A 25,077-nucleotide genomic window follows, 5' to 3' on the forward strand; every position below is an offset into this window, starting at 1 on the left:
TCTGTAAAATTTCAGGTTGTGACAAGGGCGCCCATTTCCCCTTTGTACTTCGCTGATTTGATATGACAAAGAAGTCATCCCATTTCACTACAAGCACTGCTTCCCATTTATCCTGCAAATCGTGCTCCTAAAGCACCACCTTTACCTCTTTCTTCTCTCCTTGATTGCTTCCCCTGTTTTTTCTTGCATTTCTAATCACTTCTGGTGCGCCTGTTATCCAGGTTAAAGCATCTGCCTCTGCGGGAGGCTGCGGTACAAGTAAGGACCTAATTAACCGCACAGGATTTCGCTGAGGCATCTCTGGGGGATAACAAGAGTACCCAGGATAATTCATTACAGAGGTCAACAACGTTTTTTGGGGAAAAAAAACCATATTTTATTTTTCCTTCCACCTCATGCTTTGAGGTGCAGCACTGCTCCTAGGGGTTAGGCAATGGGATGGATTTGGTGTTACGCCTCCCTGGATGGGGATGGACACGACGGAAAGCCGGTGCTTGCCGTGGTGGTATCAGCCCCGTGGTGGCACCCGTCGTGTTGTGAGAGCCCAAATCAGTGGGGAAGTTGCTGTCGTGGCATCGGCCCTCTTCTCCTTTCCCTAACGCACAGGGGGGGAAGGGAGAGGGAGGCGTAGGAGCAGGAATCTGGTGTCGAGTGCTGTCGGAGACAAAGGAGTGAAGGAGACGGACTGACAGATCTGTCGAGCTGCGGCAATTCTCGTGTGCCTCACGGAGCTGCTCATGGGTTTAAAAGTAAGCACTTAAGTGCCTATTGGCTGCACGAGGGCTTTAGTGCTCTTCAAACTAGTGAAGCAGACGATACTTCAAAGGCATCAAAAGTAGGTTAAGGAAAGTATTTCGCAGACCGAGTAGACATCTGAACAAAACTGACAGTCTTTAAGTGCAGATGAGTAAATAGAGGGAGTTCTCAGTGGGATCAGCTCGGTAGGGTTACGGAACAGCTCTGGTTTATTCCCTATTCAGTGCCTGGTCTCGCCGGCGTGATTGCCAAAAAAGGACAAGTTACACCAGCTCTGATGGGAGTTATCACGCCACTTACACGCAGGCTGCAACGATCAATATATTTTTTTTAACACACACAAAAAAAAGTCAGAAACAAACAAAAATCCTTTCAGGAAGGAACATGAAAATACTCTCTCCTATTTCCAGTATTATCCAATTAGCCAAGCGCATTACAAGCAGAGCTGAATCTCAAATATTGCCTGCTGAGAACGGCAGAACTGTGGCGCTGGCACCTACCTGGCCTGATCCTGCACAGCTCTGCGGGACCTGGTACCTGCACCGGGCTGAAAGGAGCTCTTTAGCCCTTGCCCCTTAACCCTTAATCAATACGAAACACCACCGTAGCCTCTGATTTAAGAAGTCCACTTTAAAGGGCTCGGAAGCATATTGAAATGCATTTTAAATTACGTTGTACTTCTGTGATTAGTAATACTTGAGATGACTAAAACCGAAAAAGTGCATTTCCCCACCCCCTTTTTTTAGCCTTTTGCTCAGATGAGATAAGGAAATGAGGTTACTTGATTTCCCTTTAGAGTTTATAATCAGCCACACTATTTTAATAAATTTCCTTTAGTTCCACTTTCTGTTTCTTAAATGCTAGCACAATGCGGCCGTGTTTTGGTTGCAGGCTCCATGGGGAGATGTTCCAAATGTCAACAAACACGATCACCACAATTTTTTTTTTTTCATTATTATTATTTTTCTAAATGTCATGGAATAGGCCTACCAACGCGAAGTTTTGTAAACCTTTTTCAAAGTAATTTAATTTCTGGCCTTAACGTTGGGCATTAAAAACCGGCTTTTAAAAACCACTCCTAACTAGCTCGAGCAAACTTTCAAGCCGTAAGAGCGGGATCCACGAAATCTGCCCCAGGAATCCGTCAGCAAGAAGCGCTACGCCTGGTAGTAAATTTTTGCAAAGCCTGGTATTCCTTGTGGCAGCAAATATATAGTCTTGGCATCGCTGATTTCAAATCAACGAGGTTCTGTGTAAGCGTGTCTTCCAAAATGAGTATACCCACACGTAACAGGCAGTATTTCTTCTGCTCAGCGCAACGTTACAGCCTCCTTTTTGTGACCAGCTGTGTCATTAACTTGTCCAGTGTCATGAGGAATGGCATATTTACCCTGTTAAAGATAGCAATTAATAACAGTTACAATAATAACTTCAGTTAAGTACATAAATATAAACACGTTATTAATCATTAACAGAAATCGGCCCATTCATAATGCTTCAGAGCTCTCTGGGAGGGGAACTGTAGGCAACAGATTTCCTCTATATTTTAAAGTTGGTGCCTTGTTCTCCATCTTTATTAAACAAAAAAAGTGATTGTTTAGGAAAAAATCTGTCGCTATTTTGCATGGCTGTCCCTCTTTGACACCATCTGTGGTCAGATTAAATGCTGAGATCTGAATCAACATCTCCGCGTTTAATCTCCTGTTGATATTTCTGTAGATGGAGAGGTAAAAAAAAAAAAAAAAAAAAAAAGATTACAGGGAGCTGGCCGCTTGTACAAGTTTGAGTTATGCCAGCACAATCTTAATGAATTTCTTAAGTCAAATGTAATTATGAGCCTGGAATGTGGAAGCATACATTTTTGCTCTGTGAGGGCTAATAAAAACACAAAAGCTTTCTGTGTGGTTCGGCACGGCAGAAGAAGTGCTTTGCAACATACCCCCGGACCCTGGGCAGCTTCTGAAGCAGGGATTGAAGTACGCTGAGTTTCCTGCAGGACACGAAGTGTTTTCCTCCGAATTGTTTACAATTTGCTCTCTGCTGTGCCTGCGCTCGGAGCCGATACCATAAAAAGCCACCGACAAACCCAAAGCGGTTCCTCTGCAGCCAGGAAGGCAGGGGAAACGTGCGCGGGGGGCTTCGCTCCTGGCGGGCAATAAAAGCCCCAGCAAAGTTCCAAACCGCACGCTCCTGCCCTTGCATCGAGCGTAAAATAGGTCAGGGCAGAGAGAGGCTGTGGCTTTAAGCATTGCCCGGCCTGAGCCGGATTATCATTAGGTTACGTAAGTGCTGATGAGCTGCTTTTCATTAAGGCTTCCCCAGCGAGCAGGGCTGCCTCCACCAACCATCCCGGGCAAGGATTTCCTCCCCGGAGCTCTGCAGCCAGGCCACGGTGCTCGCATCGGCTGGCACGGGCTGGACGCGAAACCATTCACTCACCTGCACGAGGCTGGGCATTAATTTTGTCTGCAGCCCGTCTGTAAGGTCGTTTAAGTTAAGGGGTACGGAAAAGGTGTTAAAGCAGGGTGTTGAAAGCGTCCTGCTCTCGGTTCTCAGCACAGTGCACGCTCTGCTGAGCAGAAAGCCAAGCCTTCGTACCCTGTGGAGGTCTGAAACACCAGCAAAAAGGCTGTCACACAGGAAATGATGGCCCAACGTTGCAGTAAATACATAGAGCACCTGCACCTGAGACCTTGGAAGGGGGGAGAAAACTTAGAACAAAGCTGGTTTCGGTCGTATTCTTGTACCCACGTGCGCAGAGGCGCCAAGCGGTGCCCAGGCAGTCCCTGCAGCCTTCAGGCACCAAGGTGCTTGCGCCTGGGGCTCTGCCTCATCTTGCAATGAGCTGGATATTCATCCTCAGGTCTCGGTTCTCCTTCCACATGTGAGATTTTACCATGTTTTAGTAGCTGGTAGCGACGTTTCACCCCGTGGGGACACCTACCCCCAGGTCGCCAGGCTCCCTGCAGCTACACCCACGCTGCAATCGCTGCGACCTGCTGGCCCAGATGCCATCATCGAATACCGCTCTTGTACCCTTCTGCCATTTGTTCCTGCTGCTGCCACACCCAGCATTCTTGTTCAACCCCCACTTGGACCAATTTTACCATTTCTGCTACCTTTTTAGTGAATAAGCAAGTCAGTAGTAAGGGGGGAGCTCTGCGCGCACCGGGGGCTCAGCATGAAACAGAATCAAGCCCATATTCAGAAAGTATGCAGAGCTCTAAAGAACCGTGCTCGCCCTAAATTCTTGCAACACCACCATCAAAGAAAATATTTATTACTTATTACAATGCTGAATTTGGCCAAGAAGCTTTTAAACTCCCTACAATTAAAGTTACCTTCTTGGGTTAACGACTGTATGGTGGCTGCTTGTGACTTACAAGAAACTCTTAAAATAGCCTGCTTTGTAAACCGAAATAAAGCCTGAAAATGGACTTTAGTCCAAGTGAATTGTATGGAAAAAGAGGCTGCTGGTGACAGCATAACACAGAGGGAACACGACAAGCAGAAAGCCTCGGCGCTGGTTTGGTTGGCGATTCCACTGCTCACTCGTTGCTTGACCTCCACTTCAACCTCTTAAACACTGCTGTGTAAATGTAACATGAAGATAATCATATCATCTTGTTTTACAAAGTGCTTGGGCTGGAAAGATCTAACAAGAGTGAATTATTTGTCATTTGCAGTCAGTTGGAAATTAAAACTGCTCTCAGATAAAGCCTCACCCAACGCGGTCTCACTTACCTGGTAGGGGAGGCCTTTGTTTCGGATTTAATTCTAGGAAGTTTTAATGTAATTTCATTCTACTGATGGATTTCATTTTTGCCATGTGTATTTCAATGAGACATTTAATCCCTTCCATAATGCGTTTTGAAGTCTCATTCATTTAAATTGTCACAGCCTGACAGCGCTGTAATGTACTTAAAAATGGCATTGTTTATACCCGCATTCCATTTAAAAATTAACTTGCAGATTAAAGTAATAAAAAAGGCTTTATCCTTCTCAGTGTTAATATCACTGAAAACTTAAAAATGCCCCGACTGCCTGAGATCAGCTCATATATTCCTTCCTCCTGAGGAATTAATGGAGGGGAATATTCTAACATCGAGCTCTGCGACTTGGTATTAGTCGGGAAGGCTGAGCGTTTTCTGCCCGAGTAAAAGCGAAGTGGGCACAGCCTGCAGAGGCAGTGGAGAGCTGGCAATTCAGGAAAAGCCAGGGACTTTTACACAGCTTCCTGCCCCTGCTGCTGTCACGAAGGGAGCAGGACCAGGAGGAATCTGGTAGCGCTTCCACCTAGATGTGTTGCAACAAAGGGTCATGCAGCAGCATGCAGCGGCAGCTAGCGTTGCCTCAGCCCCTGTGAAGTATGCAATTAAAGGGGAATCAGGAGTATTCCTCCGTAACCTCGCTGGCAGCGTGGGTTCTGCAGCAGGGAATTTGTTCTGGGTGCACGATCACGGGTCGCTACTTTTCTTAGCATTTTCCTTCACTGTTTTCCCACTTATTTCAATGCTTTCATTTACACATACAGGCCCGAAATCCTTTAAAAAAAATCATTAATTACTTGCCTAGCTTAAGGTGGACGAAACACACAGCATTTTAGATACGAATATACCTGCAGATAATCGTGCTGGTATGAATTAGCCCATAAAAAGTCCTCTTGATGCCCAAATGAGGGAAAACAACAAACACGATCAATGTCCCCCGGCCCTTTACCTTCCAAAGAGTTAATTCAGGCTCAGCCTGCCCATCCTGTTCAAGAGATAATGAGGCAGTTATGAAATGCACGCCTGCACAGGGGTTTTCCCCTTGGGAAGCAGAAAACCTCCGAGGTAACCATGCGGGTCCCCCCAAAAAGAAGCCGAAATCCGGATCAGACGTCGATGGGGGTGACTACGCCGGGTGGATTTGCGATCTTGTGCGTTTGACTGGGCCTTTCAAGGCCAATTTGTTTTGTTGTAACAAATGCACTCTCAAGCCCCTGGGGAATAAAGAGCCCCCACGGAGGAAAATGAGCCACCTGAAGCTCTGGTTTATTTTAACCATTCAACCCATCGAGTTGTTTTGCCTCGTGACACGTAAGGTGTTCGGGGATTTCACAGCTCCACAGAGACGATGAATAATGTAACACCACACAGCCTGGATGCGATAAAACAGTTGATAGAGCAATTGCGGCTCTTCCACTTGCAGCGCTTTTACCTGGAAATAGCAGAAAATGCTGCCGACGAGACCCAGCGCGGGGAGGCCTGCGCGGGGCTGCCTGTCACTCCGCACCCCTCAGTGAACTTTTTTGTTTCAGTGCCAACTGAAAATAGACGTTATTTCGGAGCTTTGGCTGCCTCGGAGGAGAGCAACGCTAACGCAAGACGCAGGGCGGCCTTCCTTTAGCTCTTCCTTGAAGCCTCCGCAGGGGAGGCGAGTGGGAAACCCAACCCGACAGGTGACTTGTGGCACAAAATGCCTCCGCTCCGCCACGGCGCTGGCGAGCAGGAGGGAACCGCGAGCCTTCGCGAGGCCGTGGTGCGAATGGAGGACGAGGCCGTGCTGGGTGGGCACGCGGAGGCCGAGTCGGTTGAGCCTCACGCCAGTGAATATGTACCGGAGGATGGTTTATAGTGGTGGAGCAGACGGAGGCAGCGAGGCACCGGAGGCACACACAGACCTGCACCCAGCCCCACAGCGACATGGGTGACACAGCCAGAGGGCTGCCGGCCTCTGCGCCTCCCTCGGAGCCCCCCACCCGCTGCGGGCAGGCCCCGGCCGCCCCCTAGGCTGCTAAGATGGCGCCTGGCTCCCCCCTTTCCCCCCTTCCCACAGCGGAGAGGAGCCTCCTGGAGGCGGCCTCCCCCCACCACCCCCCGGCCACCGCCGCCTCGCAGCCCGGCCTCCGGGCCTCGCCGCGCCGCCATGGGGCGGGGGGCGGCGGGGAGGGGGAGGGAAGATGGCGGCTGAGGGAGGAGAGGGAGGAGGAGGAGAGGAGGAGGAGGAGGGGGAGGAGAGGAGAGGAGGAGGCGGCTTCCTCCGACACCGCCCCCCTCGTCCTCCGTGCCCGGCTCCGCCCCGTCCCGCCGGGAGGGCGAGCGAGCGGAGCCCCGCAGCCTCCACCGCGCCGCCGAGGCAAGGGGCCCCGGGTGCCCGGGAGCCCCGCAGCGGGGGAACCGGGGCCCCCAGCAGCAGCAGCAGCAGCCTCAGCCTCCCTCCCTCCATTCCTCCTCCTTCCTCCTCCTCGTCCTCACAGCTCCCAGCCTCCGCCAGCCGAGCCACAGCCTCCCCCCCCCCCCCCCCCCGGGGCCGCCCCCGCCGTCTCTCGGCCGGGGGAGTCGCTGTCGCCTTGAGCGACCGGCGGGGGTGGTGGTGGTGGTGGTGGTGGTGGTGGGGAAGGGAAGAGAGAGGCCGGAGGCTGCTGTCACCCGGGCAGCGGCGGCAGGTGAGCGGCGGCGGAGGGGAAGGCGGGGAGGGAGGCCGGAGGAGGGAGGCCGGGAGGGAGGGACGGAGGCCGGGGCACGCCGCTGCCCCGCCGCGCAGGCGGGGGTGTGTCGGTTGGGGGGGGGACGGGGACGGCCCCTCCGCAGCCCCCCGGCCTCCGGGGAGGTGCAGCTGTCATGGCCGGGATGGGGGGGTGAAAGAAGGGGGGAGGACGGCGACGGTGGAGGCACGGCCTCCCCCTGCCCCCCCCCCCTCCCGGGGCTGCTATGGCGGCTGGGGGGGGCCCCCCGATATCCACGGGGGGGTGGGGGGTGGGGGGGTCTGTGAGGCCGCGAGCCTCCCCCCCCCCTCCAAACACACCCCCCCTCCCTTTCTCTTTTTTTTTTTTTTTTTAAATAATTCTTAATTTTTGAAAGTTGATTCAAATAAAGTGGAAAAGCAGTTTGCAGCGCTCGTGCCCCCCCCCCCCCTCCCCACACCCCCCCTCCCCACACCCACACCCCCCCCAACCTCCTCCCCTCCACCGACCTCCTCCCCCGATCCTCCACGTCCCGGGGAAAGATGGCTGAAGGGAGAAGGAGGGCGCCGGCCTCCGGGGGGGGGGTGGCTCGGACCCCCCTCGGGGAGGCCGCGGGGCTCGGCGGCGCTGCTGGCGGTGACAGCTCTTTGTTCGCCCGGCGCATCTTCCTCAAACCTCCCCCCCAAAGCCCCAATCGCCTCCTGCACCCCCCCCCACCAAGGCTGCCCCCCCCCCCCCCCCGGGCCTCCTTCCCCTCCCGGAGGTTTTTCGGGCGAGGGAGTTGGGCGCCGGTGAGGTTTGGGGGGTCGGGGGAGGCTGGAGGTGGCGAGGAGGTAGCGAGGAGGTAGCGGGGGGGCTTTTGGTGTGATTTCAGTGGGAAACGGGTCAAGTGCTGCGCGCTCGGTTTTGGGGGGGAAACGGCCGCCTCGCCCCGGGGAGGGTGCGAAGGGGGCGCAGCGACTTGGGGTGCCCGTCGCCCGCTGCCGGCACCCGCCGCGGCCCAAACCTCCCTCGGTCGCCTCCGTGGCCTCCCGCAGAGGCCGGCAGCGGGTTGCGAGCGGTCCCGAATATCTGCGGGAGGCAGCCGGGGTTGCCCCCGGCCGGGTTCGGGGGTCTCGCCGGGGGAAGATGACATTTCGCGGCAGAAAATCCGTGGCGGAAAAGCCGTTTCCTTCCGACGGAGGCTGGCGGAGGCGCTGAAATCCTCCAGTTTCCTAGGTGCGCTTTGACCTTTCGGCGGCTGCGAAGTGGGTCACGGCCGCGTTCGCTCTGCGATGCTCTCCCGGGTTTGCGCCCCCAAAGATCCCGTTTTTTGGGGGGGGGCGGGAAGGTGTCGGGGGGGGGGAGCTCCCTGCGGGCCGCCCTTTCGGTCCCCCGGGAGCTCGATCGGCGTACGGTAGATACCCAATTTTCACTACCCAAATAGGGCATAGCCAAAAAAAGAGTGACACAGCAAAGTATATTGTAACTGGAAATTCGGACTCGTGTGGGTGGTGCTTGCACGTTCCTTAGCCTGTCTCAGGGCTTGTATTCTTTGTGTTGCTGGTTTAATCTGAAAAAAAGACCTGGTTTGTGTGGGCTGGCAGGATATACATATATATGCGTGTGCGTGCAACATTTGCATGCGTGTGTGTGTATATTTATATATATGAATGGAAGGGTGGTATACCTGGGTGCAAGACGCTAGAGGTATGTGAAGAAAATTGGTGCTTTATCCCCTCTTCTAGGGGCACGCCGTCCCATTGCAGTTCGGAGGCTGTGTTCTTCTGCCTGTATGTAATTTCAGCGAACACCCCTGTGCTCTAAACGTCAGCTTGCTTTAGGTAAGGGAAAGTTTTAAAAACGTCGGATACGGAGCTGTCTGCGGTAGGCGATGCACGTAGAGCGATGAACCCAGGCCTCTGGCCCAGCAGCAGGGTGAGAAACGTTGTAAACCCAGGAAAAGCTGGGGGTAAAGCTACGAATTTCCTGGGGAGCCGGGTAAGTGGTGAAGCGTTCCCACTCCGGAGCACTGTTTGGTGAAAATGATTAAAGTTCAAGTTGCCACTTAAGGGGACAAACAGCTCTCGGCGGTAGATAATAAACAGTAGTAGCTCTGGCAGCACCGTACCTGGCTCGCAGCCGATGGGCATGATGAAATGTTAAATCTCGACTTATTTGCTCAAGATGGGTATCTGGTGTTTGAAACGTGTTGCCAAACAATATGGCAGCGCAAATCCCCGCTTCCAAAACAAATAGGCTCCCTGGGAAGGGAGCAGGGGGGCTGAGCGCCGGGGAGGCAGGAGGCCTTTGCTTCTTGCTCACAAGTGGCTGACTTTGATTTTCGTGCTCGTGTTTTTCCCTGAGCCGTGCCCTCCGATAATGCTAAGACACATGCTCACAATTGCATGACTAATTCACGTAATTAGTCATCCAGTTCCACTCTAGATTTATTGGAGTAGTGTCAGTGTCATTCTCACGTTGTAAAAGCCTGCGTCGGGGAGCATGTGCCCTCTGTTGACTTCCCTGTGGTCTCTCGCCACGGTTATTGGGTGGGCTGCTGACAAATACGTGGAGCCTTCAGGACTGCTCGGCTGCGCTATATGAGCATATTTGCAGCAAACAGAGCTGCTGGAGATCAGCACCTCGCCGCTTGCTAATCGGAGGGGGGTAATTTGCATGAGACTTCGCAGGGGTTGTCAGAAACGAAGGTGCGAGCGCTACTGCTAAAAATATCCCGGCTCCTGCATAAATAGTTTGCCAGTCGAAAAACAGTATATTTTGTATAAGGAAACTATTTATACTACAAGTTATTCTTGTTTCGCTTGGTTGACTGTGTTTTCTTTGAAGCATGGTTCTTATCTCGTCGATCAAAGAGGAGGAATGGAAAAAATGGTTTTTAAAGTTAGATTCTTCCTTTAAAGAGAGGGTTTTGGGGGAGGAATGTCTCGGAGTTGCAGGTAAATATTTTAACGAGGTATTCCTGAAGGGCCGAGGCAGCGTGTAATACCCAGTAGCATGTGGCCACCCCTCCTGTATATACAGGCTTTAATTGTTGGCAGATGCAAACAAGTGATTTTTATTGGCGGTTATATGGTTATATGTTGTTTGTATTGCTGCAGCACCTGGGAATCCTGGCCCGGGTTTGCAGTGGGGATCGATGTAAAAAATAAAGAAAAAGTGGGCGCCACTTCCAAAAAACTTTTAAGTCTGAACCAAAGGCAAGAGGTGGAGGAGCAGAGCCGTGATGGGGGAGCAACTGGATGGTGCTGGGCAGCAGGACGGTAGTGCCAGCAGCCTAAATACCGAGTGTTTTGGTTTCATTTTAAGTAATGTTGCAGCACAAGAGCTCTTCGTGGCCCGCTGGGAGGCAAACACCGGTGCTCGTCGTGGATCCGCAAGGGACGGTGCAGAAGAAGGGGCAGGAGGCTGCTGTGCGAGCCCCTGGCACCGTTTGAGCCCATCCGGCTCCTTGGGCCGGGGAGGATTCGCACGAGCGGCTCTGCTGACAGGTCAGAGGTGTAGCAGCGAGTGTCGGGGAGGCTTCAACCTCTCCCCCTGATGCAGCAGGACCCGGAGTAGTTCGTTTTCCTGCAGCCGCAATATTAAAAGTTCAGGCTCGCTCGTAAGCGCCGTCACATTCTGCACCCAGAGCCCGGCGCGTGAGGGTCGGGCCGGCTCAGGAGGGGTTTGTACCACGGCAGCAGCGTCCCCGCGTGACGGTGACCGTTCGAAATGCTGCGGCTTCGGTGTGGGACGGAGCCTAAAGCGCTCGGAGGCTTCAGAGCCCCGGCCTGAGCATCAAGGATGTGTCAGCGCCGCGCGGTTTGCCTGCGCCCCTGTCATTTACGAAAGGAAAAATCTGCTGAACTGGTTTGGAGGTTCTGTAAGCCTGAACTAATTTACCTGACTGGGAATGTAGGTTAGAAACTAGGCTTCGCTTGGCTTTGGGCTAGAGCCAACGTGCTCTGCGGGGAGAACGCAGGCTCCATAGCTTCTGCGCCGCTCATCCTGCGATGCTTTTCCTCCTCTTTCCCCCGAAAGACAGGTAGGCTGTCGTGCAGTTGACCCGGTTGCCTGGGAAGCAATATCTCGGCACCAGGAGCAGTGGGACGTTTCCCTTCGGTGCCCTTGGGGGAGCGTGGAAAAAGTCAGGACGTGGTTTTGGGAACGGACCTTGGATGTGCTTGGAATGGCTGTGCTGCTCCGACAAGGTCGCCTTGCCTAAACTAGGTAGGTCTGTAAACCAGCGTGGGTAGATCTGCGGGTAGATGCTCCTAAACCTCTTTAAACCTGGTTTAGTTTGTTCTGTAAGCTGAGGCAGGCTATCCTGGTGGTCAGTTTTAAACCGGCGTGTCCATGCAGAGGTTTGCCTTGTCTTAGATGCGAGTTGGAGTGGCAGGAAGGTGATCTAGGACATGAAAACAGCGCAGGCAACATCGGAGTCAACAGTTTGCTGGCTTGCCTTGGTTAGCGGACTGTCCAGCACCCATATTTTGCTCTAAAGAATCCATAAATTGTCAGCTGACAGCTTCTACAGATGAGTGGAGTGGTTCTGGGGTGTGTCGGCACTCTTCTGCAGAGGAAAAAAGGATCCTGAAGCACCGGGTCCTGCTTTAAACAAGTGTCAGAAATGTCCCAGCCGAGGCTGATCCTGCAGCTAGCTGTTTTGAAACGCAAATCATTAAAATGTCTATTTTTGAGCTATTTATGTGTATTCCGTGTTTATTTTGAATGATATGTCATGGAATATGCCATGAAACGAGCTGAGCACTGGGTTTCTTTGGATTCGGTTTTTGTTTTCCTTTTTTAATTTGACATCTGAAACTCCAAGGGTCTCTTTCCTTGGGGTTTGCAGAATGCAACGACTTGAAAAATAAAGCGATGTGGCAGGCAAGGCAAGAAGGCTTGGTTCTTGTATTCCTAGGCTGAAAATAGGGACGAGGAACTGTTTCAAAATCAAACAGATCAGCAGCTTTCCTACATACGTGAAGCTCAGGTCTTGATTATGAACAGAGGGATGTGTTTAGAATCACAACTCTGCCCTGATTTTTGAAAGGCATCACACAGCCTCCAAACGGTTAGGTGCTGACGTTGTTACACACCTAATATTAGGGTTTTCTCCTGTGCATGGCGTGCGCTGGCTTTGGGAAATAAGGGCCCCAGGAGGGGGGAGAGCATCCAACCCCCAGCACAGCGATCCGTTCCCTGTCCAGGGATCTCAGAATAGTGTTTGAAGTTTCAATAATAAATAAAAGATAAAGTTGGTATTATAATTTTTCAGTGGAACTGTGCACTGAGGGCTTAAAAATGAAAACTGAAAATATTTTTCTCTCCCTTCTCCCCTTTTCTGTTAACGTTGTATAACTCCTGGATTGAAAAAAAAAAATAGGAGAGGAAAGCCCTGAACTTTTCAGACCATTAAATCAATTAAATTCATGTGTAAAGTGCACAAGAAATCTCACAGCTTGGACTCCTTAACTTCTCTTTCTTCTTATTTCTTGTAAACAGCATACTTCTAACCGATCCGCCCTCTCTTCTCTCCCCCAGAGCCTGTGTTTTGCTCTTAATCTGAGACTTTACATCCAGTTTTATCAACACACTTCAAAGGTCTCGAAGAAGTTGAGAGATGAGCTTTTTACTGGAAGTGCTATTCAAGCCTCCGTCTTTGAAGTTCTTGTTTAAAAAAGTCTGACTAACCTGCAAAGGATTTTGACACATGCTTGTGACCAGTTATTTTAAATCATACTGGAAAAATTGTGCCTGGAAATAAACAAGCCAGAGTTAAACCTGTTGCAGGCTGGGCGCGTGAGCTTCACCCCTCTGTCTTTCTTGTGTTTCTTGAACGTGGTTGCTGACAAGGAGAGCCCTGGGCCTTGTGGCTAATTCTGTAAACAGCTGGCTGCTTGTTTCTCTTTTATGAGCGGAGATTTCCAGGCAGACTTGGAGCAGGATGAGTTCCCCAGACTTTCTTCCATGCTCCCGTTGCGCTCGGCGGAGAGGCGGATACCAGACAAGTAGTTTTTAATGATGGGAGATGCTGCGTTAGGATTTCAGGCGTGATAACTGGACGCTCTGGAAACATTTACAGTAGAAACATTTATAGGAGGAGCCATGCTGCATTCTTGTACGACTCCTAAGTTCAAATTTAATAGTGAAGTGCTGCGTGCACGATACTGTTAAGCGTGAAACTTGAGCGTTTACGAGGTGCTTATATCTCAACTTAGGCGAAGCTGAGCGCAAAGTCCCAATGTTTATGGAGATGTAATCAGTGTGAAGCCTAATTGTCGGTAGTCAGAATTTCCTGGAGTGGATTCGATGTACAAAATATCTCCGTTCGTGTCTCCAAATGTCATTTTAAGGGTGCTGGTTCATGGGACAAGGGAGAGCTGCTGGCGAAGGGTCGGGTGAAGCACCGCGGTAGGTACGCCTCTGTGACTCCTGGGGTAGGAACAAGGACCTGAACTAGCTCTGCCTCGGCAGCACGCAACTCTTGCTTTCTTTTAAATTAAGGCTGTAAAAACCCAGCATTCTAGAATATGCTTTGTGTTTGTACTGTCTGCAGGCTTTCTTGGTGCTCTCCCGTCTATATCCTAGCGTCCACACGATTATTTTTCAACAGAGGTTACTCTTAACTCTTCTTAGTAAAAATACTTGTATGTGAATTTTCTCTGGGTGTGTGAAATTGCATTCGTAGGTTCGTATTTTGGTGTAATCAGATTATGTTCGGGGCATGTTGCACACCAAAAGCAGTGGAAGCTGTGCTAACCCAGCACCTCTGACAGCTAGATTAATAGTCACATCCTTAACCTTTAGAGCAGTTTGCCCAGACTCGACGATGTTGGCATGAAGTTCTGTTTTTTCGAAGATGCAGTGGCGATAATCCCTTTGAAGGCCCAAAATAAATAGAAGAAAATGCTTTAACGAATTCAAAAATGTCATTGAAAATAGCATTTGGCCTGATTTTACACTTTTATTGTAGTTGGAAACGGAAACAGTATTGTATATACAAAGCTTGCTGTATGGAAAATAACTACATGGTAAGTGTAACTTAATCTGGTTTATTTTTCATATTCAGTGAAAATGAAAAAAATAAACTACCTAAATTGTATTAATTAAGTCTCTTTCTATGTGACAATGTGATAATTTAATAGACTTTCCTGGTACTTCTGTGGATGAAGTATGTTTAAATGTGGCATATAAAAAAACAAACCAAATTTGTTATTGCAGACTAGAACCAAAACCTGGGAAGTTTAAATAAAAAACCTATCTAGTTAGTAAAGCTGAACATTTCTAAAGTTAGGAAAAACAGATGCAACTGTAATTATAATTTTGTAGCCACATGATATTTTTCCATAGATTCTCTGACTTATTCACTGTATGGGTTGGACCAACAAAGTGGAACGGATTAAGGTTGCACAGATGATCATAAATCTGTTACTCTATAATTTTTAGTGCTCAGTTTTTCGCAACCTACTTAATTTTCTTCTAATGTTTTTAGATGATAAGCTGCTTCAAGCTGTTAATTTTTGATATGAACTGAGCATCGCACCTGCGCTGGCTACATTTTATAATGCCCCTGCAAGACAAAAAATAAATAAATCCTGGTCTTTGCTCCCATTTTTCAGGTGAATAAAACAGAATCATGGAAATTTAATAATTTACCCAAGCAGCAGGGTGTTCCTGAAAGGTAAAAGGCACTTGACAGGTTATTCTCAAGCACCCGGAATGCTCGACCACTCCAGTTGCGTACGTGGATTTATTAAATTGGGTGCAACTTTCCTTGAGTTTGCCAGCAGCCCTCAAGAGGCTTGGCTTCAGCAGTCTCCGCATTGCTGACAAGTGGCCCTGCTGACAGGCATCCGATGGCTTTCGTTCTCGAGAGCAGAGGTTCCCAGACTGCGGCGTGCAGACGCTCCTGGTACACAGAGCACTTCAAAATGGGGCGTTTTGGGGATATGGAGGGGGTAACTCCTGATTTTGCAGGACCCTCGGCGCAGGTTTGTCCCCGTCGTGGCACCTGCGGGGAGCCTGTCCTGATGTCTGTGTCTGGGGGGAGTGAGGATGGGGATGGGTGGCGGGGACGTGGGGCTGGGGGATGCCGAAGGAGAGATGGTGGGAGCCAGGCTTCGTGTCCTCGTTTGTGGAGAATGGCGCGTGCTGCTCGGGTGGGGTGGGGACAGCAGCGGGGTTCTCGTTTTGGGATGTGGAATCACAGAATCCCGGAGTGGTTTGGGTTGGAAGGGACCTTAAAGATCATCAAATTCCAGCTCCTTGCCGTGGGCAGGGACACCTCCCACCGGCCCAGGCTGCCCCCAGCCCCATCCAGCCCGGCCTTGGGCACTGCCAGGGAGGGGGCACCCACAGCTCCTCGGGGCAGCCTGCGCCAGGTCCTCACCGCCCTCATACTGAACAATTTCTTCCTCATGTCTGATCTAAAGCTCCCCTCTTTGAGTTTAAAGCCTCCCCCTCCTTGTGCTGTCCCTACCCCTGACACAGAGTCCCTCCCCAGCCCTCCTGAAGCCCCTACTCAGGCCGCTGGGAGGTCTCCCCGGAGCCTTCTCCTCCCCAGGCCCAACACCCCCAGCTCCCTCAGCCTGGCTCCAGGGCAGAGGGGCTCCAGCCTCTGCTCGTCCTCGGGGCCTCCTCCAGCAGCTCCACATCCTCCTGGTGCCGGGCCCGGAGCTGAGCTCGGGGCTGCAGGTGGGGAGTGGGTGGGAAGGTATTCAGCCAAGTCCTGCCGCCGAGAAATGTCATGCAGCAGGAGGGAGGATCTGCCTGGGGAGAAGGCAAAAGCAGAAACCCGTCGCTGCTGATAATGGCCTCCAAAAAATCCCGACAGCGTTAGTTCCCCAACGTGGAGCAGGCCCGCTCGTCGCCGTGCGGCTGGCGGACCCGTAGGTCTGCGTGCGGGGCTGCGTGTGAGGAGGGCTGGGTGCCTGCATTTGGGCGCTCGCCACAGAATATATGATTGCAGAGATGCCACAGACTTCTTAAAAACAGTATTAAATAACCCTGAAAGCTTTTTAAGGAGGCGTATTAAAAGGAAGAAGCGCGCTTTTCCTCTTGGATTTCCTTCGGATGCTGGAAAAGACCCGTGTTCGGTAATTCACGTGTTTCGCGTGCAACTGGCAGGCTGGAAATACACTTTCTGGGGTTTGTAAAAATACTTTAAATGAATCTCCTTAAACGAGCTTGAAGTTTCGTTGCGGAGGTTTAAAGTGCGAGGGGGAAATACACAGAACAGCCATTAAAAATTAAAACCAACCCGAAAAACCCAGCCCAAAACCAAAGAATACCAGCCTAGAAACATTTTCCTCCCCCCCTGTGCCGCCCATTAGCCTGCTGCCCGGGGAAACCTCGGTACTGAAACTGCCAGGGGTTGCTGCAGTCTGGTGCCTGGTGGCGTAGCGCTGGCAGGACGAGTGCCTTGCTGCACCTGGACTTGTCTTCCTGCAAATTTAGGAGCTTTGAGAGCTCCTGCTTGTGGAGAACAAGCCTCTCGCCGTCCGGAGTCTGCCGGGGGCTTTTGCAAAGTGTCAGCACCGCCTCCGCGGGGTAGGAAGGTATTCCCATTTCGCAGATCGGCACAGGCCTGTCCAGCTTGCCGTGGGGAAGTACGGAGCTCCGGTGTTTGACCTTTGTACCTGCGTGTAGGCTTCGGTTTAAGTCTCCTAATCTAGTACGGCAATATAATCTTAATTGGTTTGCTACGAGATTTCTTCAGATAGGGCTCCCAGAGCGCGAGGAGTAAGCAACAACTGCTTGAAGACAGAGGAGCTGAGTTTGGTTCGAGCTGTTTGAAAGCCTTCAGTTCACAGATAAGCGCGTATTTTACATCCTGATCAGCAAGTTATAATGAGATTTAGAGCACTAAATGAGTTCTCAGCTAACCCACAAAATGATGCATGTGGCTCATCACAGAGCCATTGTTCTCAGCAGCCTTTGCCGGTGAAATAATTTGGGGAATTGTGATACGCTGCAAACTGGGTTTAATCAGCAAGTAGTTCCACCTTCGGAAGATGACTTAAGTAGATAGAAGGCATTTCTCAATGTCCACAAAGATTTCTGCATAAGGGAAGTAGCCCTTGTGTTCCTAGCAGGGAAAAAGAGCTATCTGGAACTTCAGACACGTGAACAGGCTGTAGGATTAAGTGTTCTCTGGTGTGATGAGTGGGAGCCGTGTCTTCCAAGTGCTGGAAATTTCTAAAAGGCTGTTCTGTTTCTCCATCAGGAGGAGATAATGAAAGAGCACGGCCGAGGAAGGGTCATGCTGGAGAATACAAGCATGAAGAGCAGAATAAGAGCTGCTGCTTTCATGTTGAGCAGTGAAAAGGGGATGGACTTTACATGAGGGCTGAGAGGAGCCCTGCAATTTGCTGCACCGGTGGCAGGGTGCTCGTGCCCTGGCAGGCTGCAATGGAAGTGTCTGCTGTTTTGGCTCTTAGACATATCCAAAGTCAAGGATTTTAATTTTTTTGTCATGTGTTAGCAGAGGTTCCTTAGTTCCTGGGATGGCCGGAGCGGTCTCCTGACGCAGCAGTTGGGTTCTTGAACTCTGTACGATGGGGTCTGGAGAGCATCATGTGGCAGAGATGGAATAAAATAGTATAAAACAGGCAGGGGAAGGCTCTGTGATGCTTTGCAAGGGTTTGATCACGTAGGTAAAAAGGCATCAGAGGCTGTACATTTGTATGGTAAAGGCTCCTCGTCTGAGCCTTCAGCTCTTCCTGTCCCTCCTGTTTCACAGTAGATTGTCAAAACTGATGATGGTCTTTGTCCTCTTCTGCAATCTGTTGTGTTTTCAGAAATGGCTTTTTTTCTTTTATTTTTCCCCGAGTATTGAAACCCAGCTTTGTTTATTCCAGGCTCATTTCCTACTTTGCTGTGTAAGGCTACCACGTCTTCGGTTCAAGGTCCCTGAAAATGTTATGAATAGTCTTATCTCTGCAGGCTCCTTGAATACATCACAAGTTCTGTATACCTGGCCATTTTGAACCACCTCCTCATTAAAAAAAGAAATAAAAGCCCTTATCTTTCTTTTCTGAAGTGACCTATTAGAATTCTCCTGTGGGAGAAAATTAGTATGCGTGGACTCGGAGTCACTCGGAGATGTGCCTGCCTAATGCACGGGCACAGATTTGCAAAAGAAACACAGCTAGCCGGATCGAAATCACTAGATATTGCTGTCTATAGAACAATTTATCTGTTTTTTTTTTTTTTTTCTCCTTCTCACTGCTGGGTAGAGCTGTTGGACCTAATTTTAATACCTATTTCAGTCGTTTATGCTATGAAATGATAAAAGGATTATTAAAGCGTTATCTGCTAAGTCAATAGGGGAGGGTTTGAACTAGCTGTGGTGACTGCTGGTGTTCAGACGGGGGATATGCTGCAATTTGATAAAGAACATTTTATGTTTCGTTGCTCTGAGATGGCTCGAAACCTGATTTTTCAGCTTATTAAGTAATTTTCTCGTCCTTCGTGATTTTTCTTCTAACAAAAACTAACAAGTATCTCACTTCCCTGTATCGAGGATTAATAAGCTGATTGCAAAGCACTTGGAACAGAACTGCAAAACACGACGAGTGGAACCTAAAGCAAAGTCCTTGCTTTTCAAAGGGGGAAGAGTGGAACTCGCCTCCCCCTTCTCCCATCAACAACACCGCTGGGCTTCGCACCACCATCAGCTGCCCTCGTACTGCTCTGGGCCAGGGCTCGAATGGATTTCTTCTCCTTTTTTTCCTTCTACCGAAGGAGTGGATTCTCCCTAAAAATCAAGCCCTCGTTAGAGAGGAGGAGAAAGTCTATAAAACACTGTCTTCGCGCTCGCTTTGGAATCACAATTGCTCCTGCTGAGCTTCTGAGATAGACTTGAAAAGGCATCTTGGCTTGCATTATAGGTTAACCCAAATAAACGTTTAGTAAGTAATAGCAGTAATTAGTATTTATAATGAGGTAGTAACAGGCAACCTGAATTAGCCCAAGCTCCCATTGTGCCTGGAACTAAACAAACAAATAAGCTACTTAGGGAGGGACTGCCGTGATTCAAGTGTATTTGTCATTTCTTGTAATAAGTCTAAAATATATTGTAATGTGATGCTCAGTACACCTTTTTTTTAGTCACGTAAGCGTAATCTTTATTAATATATGCCGTCTGCTTTTTACTTACCTTGATCCCTCTTGGGTTGTCATACCCAAACTGTGCTTAATTTCAGTCTTCAGCTGCCTTTAAGTTCAAATACTCCTCGTTGCAAGGTGTGGCGTGCTTGTGAAATGTCACGTAAGGACTTAGGGACTGCAGCCTTGCTTGCTGCTAGCAAGCTTGTCATTAAGGACTTTCAGATTGCAATTAAATCAGCAGTTTTCATAGGCATGAAGCGTTGAGCTAAATATTTGAGTAACAATCTAGTGAATATTTGCAGTAAAAAAAATCAGGAAAAATGGTTGAATGCCTTCCTTCTTTTCTCTAACAAATTTTTCTCCTTTTTCAGTCCTAGTTACACTTTGCTGTTAGCATGGGTAAGTCTTTGGACTGTGGGTCTTAAGCAGCCACAATGGCTTAGCAGAAGTTTTGAGGAAATAATATTTCAATATTTAGACCTTTGTTGTGACAATTGCTTTGGGGGAGCTGTGTTCCACAGCAGACCCTTAGTCACGCCAGCCACGAACTGGGCAAATACGGCCGTCACGGTATCCACATAATTGTAAAATCTGGCATTATCGTTGTGTTTTCATGGGGGTTCGTTCAGTTACTACCTAGCCACTTCTTTAATATGTGCTACATAAGTACTGGGAAGTATTTTAATAGTCAACTTGAGCATTATTAACTATTTTTCATGCAAGCCTAATTTATGGAAGCTTGTGCTATCTATTAAACAGCCGCGCACTTACAGCCTGTCCCAGATGAGTAATTTATGTCCGTGGCACAGAGTTCTAAATATTTAAGGCTGTCCATAAAAAACGTTGCCTAAATAATCTTCCTGCCTTCCTAGTGCCGAAATGCCCGAGCTGTTGCCTCCACAGGCAGCTCTTTCATAGTTGTAAACACCGGTGTGCAGTTGTGGATTGGTTTTATTGCATCAGGACACTTACCCTACTCGGAGCAGTAGGAAGGTATGTAGAAGGAGAAGAATGTAGAAGGAAAGACGTAGAAGGATGAAGAAGGAAGTTGAAGGATGGCACGAGCCTTGGTCAATGGCTCACTTTTGTTTCGTGTCCTCGCTCGCTGCATGGGCTCGCACTCAAGCTGTTGCACTGAATTTGAAATTCTCTGAATTGCTCCATTGTTTTTTTCTACAGTCCTTGCAGCTCTGGTATCTTGAGCTTCGCAGTCGCTAAGTTCAGTTGAATTTACCTTTAGTATCTCTTGTGAGATACGGAAGCACCGCAATTTCTGTTGGGTAGAATAAAGGCCCTACTAGTTCAAGGCCAGCTCCGGAAATTCAGCTGTTGATGTTTTTTGGGTTTTAGTTTGTAGACTTTCAGGGGCTGTTAAAGAGATATTTGTTGTGTTTTCCTTGTGTTTTCCAACCAAAAAGAAAAAAGTCCAAACCAACTCCAGAATAAGTTTTAGCCATCAAATCTGAAAATATTTTTTTTCTTTAAAAGCTGAATTATTTAAGAGTGATGAGAAGATGTTAGATTGGAAATGGCTTCAACCGTTGGGATTGTTTCCCAAGAATTAAGAGAAGTAAGGCTGTCTACCCAAGCGAACGCTGTGAGCTAACCGTGTCGTACATCGGTTTATTTGGGAGTAGTTATCTATTTCCAGGCTATAAGCGCTGTGGTTCACTCTTATCGCAGAACGACTCTCGGATTCTAAAGGAAGAGAGTTTTTCCTGGTTTGGTTGAACCGGACTTGCTCAAGATCTTAGAGGATGTTTATGGCAGAGCTGAAAATAGATCCGAGATTTTCGGATGCATGCTTGAACCGCAAATGGACCTTCCTAGTCAGATCCTGGAGCTTCAAATCCAAAGTTGGCCCCGTGGAGCAGGTCACGGCTGAGCAGTAGAATTGCCTTGCTTTTTTTTGTAATGGTTCCCCCAAAAGCGGATACGTGAATATATGTAGATAGAAAAATCCCTGCTGCTTGTTGAGGTCTGTATGTTTAATAGTGATCCTTTGAAAAAAGAAATGCTGTAATCCTTGAATCGTGCTGTCATTACCTAAAGAAGGAATGCCTGTTCTGATAGAGGAAAGCACTGTTAATTTGCCTTGGCATGCTGGCACGATCCCTGGCATGGATGGGGAGCTCTCGTTTCTAATGATGCTATTAAGACGCTGCCAGTAATTACCATCTTTTGAAAATCTGGTTTTGCGCTTGGGCATGAATTTATCAAGAAGACGAGGGCTGGGGAGGAAGGGCTTCCACCTGCATCCCGAGCAAGGGTGCTGGACAGCTCGCCGTGGCGGTGGGCTCGGGGCAGGCATTCGCGTTTCCATTAAGACACTTTAATGACTTAGAAATATTGATGGTGGCTGATGTAACGTGTGAGCCGTGGTTGGCGGAGCGAGCGGCGCTGCGGCGCTTTGCCTTGCTTCCAACTGCAAGCTTGTTTTTAAATCTCCGGAATTTATAGGGTATTGCTTTCCGTTAGCTCCTACAGCCTCGCTTTTTGCTGCTTAAACTCACCAGCTGGTGGCCGGGCGGCCTCGGAGGTGCAGGGAGCAGAGACCCAAGAGAATTGCAGGGCGATTCTGCTCCATCGGCCGCGTGCTGCTCGGCGTGGAAGAAGCAAAGAAGCCATGCGTCCAGGGCTGGGAATACCAAAAATCATGGCACTAGGGCTTTACAGCACCCTCGTCTTGGGATGGACATGAGCACTACCTGACCCACGAAGCCTGAATTTCTTCAGGTCCTGGAGGAACGGCTGCTGCGTGCTGTAGTTACGTGGGCAGGTCTGCTGCTCCCGTGTCGTTTGTCAACGCTGGTGTAAATGTCTTCATAAAGCCCTCGCCTAATCCTCTTAGTCAAGCTAAAAATATGCAGGGCTTTATTTTTTTGTTTATGAAGATTTTATCCCGGGCAAGGTTGTGTTTGCCTCCAACAGATGCATGTGGTGTCCATCTGTTTTTTGTTTTTTCTTGAAATGTTTCGGCAACGTTCATTTAGGGTATTATGCCCTATCGGGATCTCTGGAATTGACTAATTCCTACTTGAAGTGGTTTCAATGCCATTTCTGCTCCAAACGTAATGGACGTGCATGTGTTATGCAAAAGCGCTGACAACTTATTTTTTTTGCAAACTACGTCTGAAAGAATGATGTAAATGATTTCTTATTTATTTTATTTCATTTCTTGTATCTGATACCGTGCTGGGAAGGTGACCATGATGCTTTGAGAGTGGGAAGCATCTCCAAACTCCCAGCGCGGGGCCGAGCCGATGAGTGCTGGAAAAACCCTCCCAGGGGAATCACAGAAATGCCAGGGCCGGTTCCTACCTGTTTCCATTGCGATGCTAAAGCCATAACTTGAATTTTTAGGGCTTAGTGCAGTGAAAGTTTCAGCTGTTGTTGTGTCTACTGTGGATGGAGGTTTCTTGTTTCTCATTTAGCGTGATCTCTGGGTGAAAGCCTCTTGGAAGCCCTTTATTTGGCACAAGGCAGCAGCGCTGCCACTTGCAGCCTTGTTTGAAATGACCAAGAACCTGTTTAAAAATCAGAATAGCCACGTATCGAACAATGAACAGATCTGTACTTCTCAGGAAGCCTGGTACATTTTTTTTTATAACTGGGATCGTAGATCGTGTTCTCAGATGGCGTGAATGACGTTGAGTTGCTGTTCGTTTTCCCATGACCCGGTTCACGCGTTTCCAGGAGAATATTCTTTCACTAATTTTTTTTCAGTAAGGAAAAAAAAAATTCCGACTCTTTGTATTTCAAGGACTTTTGAAAGACAAAGCCCTATGGCTGTGATAGCCTTACCAGCAGAAAAACCCTACTGGTGAGAGTCCCCAAAGCCAAAAGGTGGACGAGGTAGGGTTAGGGCTACGGAGCACCTTGGGATCTGGACACACAGCTAGTGGTGTTGAGCCACAACACCCCAAAACGTGCTCCGTGCTCCTCACCTCGTCTTCCCTACAGGATCGCCTGCGTCCGCTGGCAGATTTCGGATGTCCCTCCATGCCAGTGGCAGCCGGGGGCTGAGCGCTGCGCCAACTTTTCGAGAGAGAATTAATTGCCAGCGGCGGCTGGAGGCGTGAGAGCATGTGCGTAGTCGCCCAGAACGGGTTTTGTTTGCAGATGGTCAAAGTCTACGTTCTGCCGACTTTGTTAGGGACTGAGAAGGTAATGGGTGACTAGCTGGGAAAGGAAAAGGGCAGAAAACCTGAAGATTGTCTCAAACGTAATTTTCACACCCTTTCTTCATAAGGTTTTGTAAAATGACATGAAGCAGGGCTCCGGTAGCTGATATGATATTTAAAAATAAGACTAATGCATTGGAACCTTACCTGAAAACGACGTTTCTCAGCCTACCAGCAACACGGTCAGTCCCAGGGGAATAAAGCCTCGTGCAATCTGGCTTTGGGGTGTCCCAGATGACATCTAAACGGAGCTCGGCAGCACGCAGCCAGTGGTTTTCTGCCTGCGATGCTCCAACACCCTTCTCCTTGTCTCACCCCAACCCTGCCGACGGTGCCTGCATCCCCTGGGGTGTGCAGGTGTCCTGCCTCGACGCTTCCACCACGAGATCGACCTTTTTCCCCTAAAGGAAGGGTGGTGGGTGCAATGCACAACCTGGGGAAACGCTGCAGGCGCTTGCTGGGTGCTCCGTGCTGACTTAAATCGTTCTAATTTTCTCGCTTGCTCTTAAGAAAATTAATTAACTCGCTGAGATGACAGCCTAAATGACTGCTTTTCAGTGGATGAAGAAAGGGGTTGGCTTTTTTTTTTTTTTATCAAAGTGTAATTGAAATGAGTTTCGAGTTTTCTCTTGGCTTATTTTTGAGCACTTAAACCACTCCTCGATGAACGTTTATTTAAAAAAAAAAAGTATAGCAGGCATATATTGACAAAGGGATGCAATGAAGTCTCTGAATTTAGGCAATTTTTCCTCTTCCGAAAGCGAGACCGAGTTGTTAGCCCAGCCTGATGTTTACGTGGTTCAATCTCAGCCTGGGGCGGGGGGGTGCAGAGGAACTTTTTTTCGCGTCGGTGTCGGAAGTAGGCTGGAAAACATAACAAACAGGAAACCACAGCGCGTAGCGTGAGGAGCCCGAAGCTGCCAGAGCCCGGGTGGCTCGACCCGTTATTTCGAGAAATCAGTAGAAATCAGACAATCAGAACGGCCGTCATCTTGAGAAGCTCGCATCACGAGTGCTAGCCGGGGAGAAAGGAAGGATGCTTCTGCTCGCTGCGCTTCTTCCAGGTGAGGGGCTGCGTGCTGCTCGCCCCTCCGGGGTGTCCCGGGCTCCATCCCTGCGGAGGGGCCGTGCTCCGCTCCTGCTCCCCTGGACAAGGGCGAGGGGATGCTCCTCAGCAGGGAGGCAGACCCAGCAGGATGGTTTTCTAAGCTCTTTCGGTCTGTCGGAGAGAAGTTGGTGGCGCCGTGGTGAATAGCTCGCAGCCGACGCGGTGGCTCTAAGGCGCGTGTCCTTGCAGAGCAGCCCTTGCCAGGAGAAGGAAAAAAGGGAGCAGACGCTGCTTCGTGCAAGGTGATGCTGGCTTTGTGCTCTGCAGCCACCCTGTAGGATTATACTGGAAAAAAACCCGTGCTCATCCCCAGTGCTGGTTCCTCAGGGCTAGGGGTCGGAGTGTGTCCAAGCTCCTAGGCCACCTGCACCCCTCTGGGCAGCGTCTTCACTCTGCTTCTTCGCTGCTTTCTGCTCATTTTCCTTTTTGACTCTTTGCTTCTAGGATTATTAATGCTTCTGTGTCTGCAGAAGGCTCGGGAT

At 49.6% G+C, this 25,077-nt stretch overlaps 1 protein-coding gene and 1 long non-coding RNA gene across 9 annotated transcripts in view; one reads left to right on the forward strand and one right to left on the reverse strand.

Moving 5' to 3' along the window:
• Nucleotides 1-357: 357 nt before the first annotated feature.
• On the reverse strand, nucleotides 358-6,697 carry LOC106038205 (uncharacterized). Its single transcript, XR_010830709.1, has 3 exons — nucleotides 3,196-6,697; nucleotides 2,042-2,147; nucleotides 358-1,063 (listed from the first exon to the last, which is right to left on the reverse strand). It is a non-coding gene; the product is annotated as an uncharacterized lncRNA (long non-coding RNA).
• A 334-nt stretch (nucleotides 6,698-7,031) lies between these two features.
• The window catches only part of NCOA1 (nuclear receptor coactivator 1), a 165,655-nt gene continuing 147,609 nt past the window's right edge, over nucleotides 7,032-25,077 (forward strand). For all 8 annotated transcript variants that reach the window (XM_066995136.1, XM_066995137.1, XM_066995140.1 and 5 more), the window contains exon 1: nucleotides 7,032-7,186. The gene's annotated coding sequence lies outside the window, so the exon portion shown is untranslated. The remainder of the gene's footprint in view (nucleotides 7,187-25,077) is intronic.

Source organism: Anser cygnoides, chromosome 3 (genome assembly GCF_040182565.1).
Source record: "Anser cygnoides isolate HZ-2024a breed goose chromosome 3, Taihu_goose_T2T_genome, whole genome shotgun sequence".
Classification (NCBI taxonomy): domain Eukaryota; kingdom Metazoa; phylum Chordata; class Aves; order Anseriformes; family Anatidae; genus Anser; species Anser cygnoides.